At 29.9% G+C, this 6000-nt stretch overlaps 1 protein-coding gene across 1 annotated transcript in view; it reads left to right on the top strand.

The window, feature by feature from the left end:
- The first annotated feature begins 3612 nt into the window (after positions 1-3612).
- Positions 3613-6000, top strand: part of LOC119632462 (proton-coupled amino acid transporter-like protein pathetic) — a 41195-nt gene continuing 38807 nt past the window's right edge. The window contains exon 1 of the mRNA XM_038025381.1: positions 3613-3647. The gene's annotated coding sequence lies outside the window, so the exon portion shown is untranslated. The remainder of the gene's footprint in view (positions 3648-6000) is intronic.

Here is a 6000-nt window from a genome sequence, read left to right as displayed (position 1 = left end):
CTCAAAATTTCTTTTATGCAATAAATTTTTGTCCACATATTCTCGAACTTTCCAATCATTTATTAACCCAATACGAAATAACGAAAAAAAAAAAAAACGAAAATGTTCTCGAAAATTTACAATAAGGTTACTTATTAAGTAATTATCTTAATATTCTTGCGTTCTTGGTAAATAATGAAAGTACATTTTTCCTAACAAACTGTTAAGAGTGAAAAAGATACAATCGAAAGACAAGCAAGCAATTTATTAATTTTTTATCTCTCTTATCCCTTGCATGCAATCGTTTTTTAGGTGTTTAACCATTGCGTTAATGAGGCTTAAATAAGAAGAGTACACATACGACAGTTCAAAATTCCTTCTCCTTTCTCTTTTCATTTCGCTTTCGCGCTCTTTTCATCTTTTTATCTCTCTTACTGCTAACACTTTCATTCATAGATGTGTTTACTCTTATTACCTATCAATAATTTTTGCTTGACTACTTGGGTGGCAGTGATGCCAACTGACGACAACAAAACTCGCTTATATGGCGTAAGTTATTTGTTAATTTTTTTTGTTCAACGCATAAATATGTGCTTAGTAACATCCTGATACAAGTTATTTTGCTTAGCAAGGTTGCGTTACACGAATTGCTTTCAATCGAATCATGAAATTTATGCTTTAATCTTTATTAACGTTTTCATCTTTGCATTGTAGGGCTGTTAAGAGAAAGACGGAAACAAATTGTTTGAAACAGCTGAACATTTAATTCGGCCTCTCCGACCAAAGCAACACAGTCACATTTCAACCATTCAAACTCAATAATATAAGAGAATATATATAAATATATATAGATATATATATTGTGTGTGTGGGGTTCTGTGAAATTTTCTTTGCTCTGAGAGGGTATTTTTTTTCTTTTTTGAAGTATTTGCAGGAGAAAGAAAGAAATAGAAGAGTGAAATGAAGATAAATGTTAGTTAGTTAATTTTGAACTCTCATAACAAAGTGAATTTTACTCTCAAAGAAATGAAATTTTAAATAAGAAAGCAAAATCCATGCATACATACATACATACATACATACATATATTTTGAATATTTTGAAGTCGTTAAAAATTTATAAAATAATAGTACAAAATATTTTAAATAAGTATATAAATAATTAATTTTGTATGGAATTTTTAATTTCTAAAGTTAATCATAATAATTGCAGTTTTAACTTTTATGTTTTGTTTTTAACTTTTTTGATTTTAATAATGATAATATAATTTTATTTTATCTATATATAAGAGAAGAATCGTTCGCGTTGTAAAAATATCCTTCAACTCTTATCAAAATTTTAAACTTTCGATACATTTGGAAAAGATATCGCCAGGATAAAATAAAGGGTTAACCAGTGTACGGATATTATCGCCCATAACTTTTTATAAATTGAAGATTTACATTTGAATCCCGTATTATGAATGAATGAATATAAAGAAAGATCTATGAACGTACTCCCCTCAAAGTAGCTTTAAAATCGCTATATAGATATTCCATGGGCATTGTGTTGTTCACCAATTCTCTGACATTTCTCCATTTATTCATGTTTTATAAACCTTAAAAAATCGAAAAGTCGAATAGACCTTTCAACCTAAAATACTATCTAGCTCATTAAATATTTTCTCAAAACTAAATTACTATAAACTCGCCCTTATTGCATTACATTCATTTTTCCGAGTAGATGCGATAGTAATAATATTATATAACAAGTGAGAAAATTAAATTCAGTCGGGACCGAACCTCTTATACCCATCACCGTTTATCCCGAAAAATAGACAAAAGAAGTAAAAGAAGAAAATTCTTATACTCCATAATACGTAGTGGGCGCAGCTGATTTCTTCTATTTTCAAAATGCAATGTTTTCCCATATAGGCGGATCCTTTGAAAAGTTTAGGTCAATTTCAAATTTGTTTATCACAAATACTACAAAGTTGCGTAAAAAGGCAGATGGACAAACGTATAGCCCGGCATGTTTAGGCGCATTCCAAATTTGAAACTGTCCAAGAATTTGTATACCCTATGGGATTTTTGAAGCTTGCTGTGTTATAATGTCGAGGAGGCGTGGTCAATTTCTTCCATATTTGTACAAAGATGCTGCAACATCGCCCATAAAATATGGGTTCAAATTTTTGTGTATTTATGAGGAAAAAACAATTTTTTATTCCTTTGAAAAACAGATGTGGCTGCAGTTTACGCGGTATTTTGAGGGTCTCCCTCGGCCAATTTAGCTCGCTTTCTAAACCAATCTGCCTGTAAGAACTTCCAATGTTTTTGCCAAATTTGACGATGAGGAGCTTGATTTTTGAGGCCAGGAGTATGTTTACAACAGACGTTACACAGACGGACAGACTGACATGCTTAAATCGATTCAAAATTTGATGCTGATGAAGAATGTATGTACGTTGTGAGGTCTCTGATACGTCCTTCTCGACGTTGCAAACGTTTTGGTAAAATAAATATACCCCTGATACTTCGGTGATGGGTATAAAACTGCAATGATATGAATGAAAAATGAATGCAATATGATGAAAAATGTCCATACTTGTAATATTTATTTTCTTCATGTCCACTTTTGTTTTTTAACCATAATAGCAATAAATAATAGTGAATACTAAAAGATAAAGAGTAATAAAGGGTATTCAAAGGGGCAATATTTTCTTATATATACATAAATAAAATAATATAATATAATATAAATATAAATGCTTGTAATTAGATAAAAGGTGATGCTGGCGAGAATATATATATATACTTGATGGAGTTTATGAAGCTTCCTTTTAAGTGTTGCAAACAGATTGATAAAACGAATATACCCCTCATCTCAAGCTAAGCAAGTTAATATGTATTTTCGTATTTTGCCGTTTTTGTTGCTCCTACAGTCTCAGTCGGCTCAGTCGGCTCAATCGTTTCTTTCAGGTATTTTTTCTCTTTCTCTGTTGTTGCTACTACAGCAGCGCCTACAGTCTCGCCAGTCTCGTCACAGTGTTGTCAGTTGCTTTGAACAATAAGGGTGCTTGAATTTCTTGTCGCAAGAGCTTGTGGGAATTAATATACGTAAATATATTGAATGGAAAACGTGTGTTTCTCGGATTTTCGGCATTGTTTCTTACATTAGGTACACTTGGCTCGTTAATGCAAAGCAATATTTATGCAGGACATGTGCTTCTCAGACATAATATAGAAAAGAAACTCAAAATATTTTTTTTATCAATAGGAGCACATTTTTTTTCCCCCATTTTTAAACCGCCAAAGTGAAAGACCGCAAAAATTAATTTACATTAAAACGAAGAAAAGTTATTTATATATATATATAAATGAGTATCTAAGACATTTTAGTAATTTCATAGCAAAAAAAAAAAATAAATATAATGAATAAATAAATATTAAAAAAAAAAAAAAAGACGTATGGCGGCTACAACATATCCTAATATATTTTAAAAATAAATAATCGCTTCCGAGGAAGAAAAGAGAAAATACATTTATTGCTGATGTGTTTTATTTTTATATATATATATATATATATATTTTTTTTTTATTGAAAAAACCACTAAAATAAAAAATAAGTGAAAAAGAAAACTAAAGAATTTTAAACCGATTTAAATCTACAGAGAATTTGATTAAATTAAAGTAAGTATTGAATGGAAACTGAGAATAAAAAAAGTGAAATAAATAAATAAAATAAGAAAGAAGAAGAATAGATATTAAAATCAAACTGAAAAACGTTGCCAATTTCGTTTTACCTTTAAATGATGAGATATGTCAGCCTAACAGACTGCCTGTCAATTATACGGCCATGTCTGCATTGTTGGTGTTTTTCTTGCATTCCGTTTTGTTTGCGTGCGTGTTTTCACCATTCATTTTTTTACCTTCATAAAACATTATAATATGGTTACGCGACGGGTAAGGATAAGGGTGTAATAATTTTGCCATTCAGCTTGCAATACCTAGCAGGACGCATTAGATTATAAAGTATATAAAGTGAAGTATATATATATGTATTTATATACTTATTTATAAATATGTAAATATATATGACTATAGACTTAGTTATATCTGCCTCTGTGTTATTTACTGTTGCGCAAGTATCACAAATCGATTTGAAAATGCGTCGCTTCCTTCCGCACGTCTCGATGAGTTAGCAAATTTATCAAATTTTTTACGAAAACTGCATGTCCTTTAATAGGCAGTTTTGCATTTCCCTCTTTTTCGAATCTTGTTCAAAAACCAATATTTCTTTTCTACTGCTGCTTATGATTTTAATATTCCTCGTAATCCTTGTTTAGTGGATATAGCCGAAATTTTGTATAAAAACAAAATTAATTATACCTTAATTATTGAGAATGCCTTAAATCGATTTCTTTTGGTAATTTAGTTATTGATCTAACACTATTCACTGAAATCATTCAGCTAATATTTATCCCAGATTTATTTTCAGGCAAGTATATTTTGCTTACTTGATTTACAAGGCTTCTCGATACAACAATCAATTCGATATGTTAAATTATTTATTTACTTTGTAACATATCTAAAAAGCTAAAATCCATAGCCAAATAATGTTTAAACACTAAACACACTTTCCCATTAATGGACGGGCATCAGGTATTATATCAAACAAAGTATGTATTAAAATCCATAATGATGGCTGAATTTAAATTATTCCTACAATCTTGCGATCTTAATTGATGATCTGTCTCTCTCTCTCTCTCTCGCTTTCTACATACTTTTTTAATGATCATTCATTTAAAGCTTGTAATGGCATTCATTTAGTTATTACTTGTGTGGCGTTTGCACGTTTACTTCTTTTACTGATTTCAATGTTAAATATTCGAATGCAGTTTTGTAGGCCGCTGTAAATACATATGTGTAACGTATACCACAATCGGAACTTACGTAAGGCCAATAAGAGGTGTCGGTTGATAATATAATTTGCTTTTCAGGTGTGAAAAGTTTTTATTGTAAACGCCTTACACAGGTGGCAGTAGATGTTTGTCGAGTGTGTAACAAACATTAACTGATTTTTTTTTTTTTTTTTTTTTGGTAATGTAGTAATCGATCATATATTGATCTTTTACAGTCAATGGACTTTTCAATAGTAAAAGAATTTCACAAACGAACGTTATTTTACGTTAACTAACCTGGCGTTTATTTAAATATTTATACACATATATATGTATTCTTTAAGCCAAAGTGTAACAAAACACTTTCTTTAATTATAAATTTATTTATTAGTTTATCTTTTGGAATTTCAAAAAAATCTCATTAAATAATTTAAATAACAAAGTTTTCTAATAAGGGGACCGACCATATAAAAACTCCATAAGAATCCATAAGAATTTTTGCTTTTAATTTATCTTTATGTGAAAGGCGAGAGGTAAATTGTCTTTTCAAGTATATTGTTTTGCAAAATCAGTCAGCACACCCTATATTCATGGCACGTATTTTTATGGAAAACAATAGAAAGAAATTAGAAAAAAAAAAAAAAAAAAACTGAATAGAAATATTAAAGCCTCTAAAGACGTAAGCACTTTCACTTATTCCATAGAAACGTATTCGTACTTACGATATGTTTATAATTGCATGGGCATGTGTTGTTTCAAAACTTATAATAAAGATGACTACTACCATATGGGCCCATTAGGCAGACAGAAAGCAAATCATCGCTAAATATTTTTGTGTTTTTTGTTTTTGTCTGATGCTTTTTGTAATTCCGGTGCTTGGCACTTTCACATTAATCCGATTAATTGTTATTTTCGTTTTCCGGAGGACGTGAAACAACATTTCTTACAAAATCATTTTTTCCATAAGGCATTGTTATTGAGATATAAGATATAATGGCGTATTAAATTTGTTGTGTCAAAAGGTTACCATCCATATCAGTCCATATTTCCTTTATTTGTTTTTTGTATGATTCTGAGCTAATTCTCTTATATGAGATTGACAATGTTACCATAAAGACCGTAATTTGTAAGCTTGCTTATAC

Source organism: Glossina fuscipes, unplaced genomic scaffold (assembly GCF_014805625.2).
Source record: "Glossina fuscipes isolate IAEA_lab_2018 unplaced genomic scaffold, Yale_Gfus_2 1, whole genome shotgun sequence".
Lineage (NCBI taxonomy): Eukaryota > Metazoa > Arthropoda > Insecta > Diptera > Glossinidae > Glossina > Glossina fuscipes.
The sequence above is the reverse complement of the archived record's forward strand: the minus strand, read 5'-3'. Positions and strand labels throughout refer to the sequence as shown.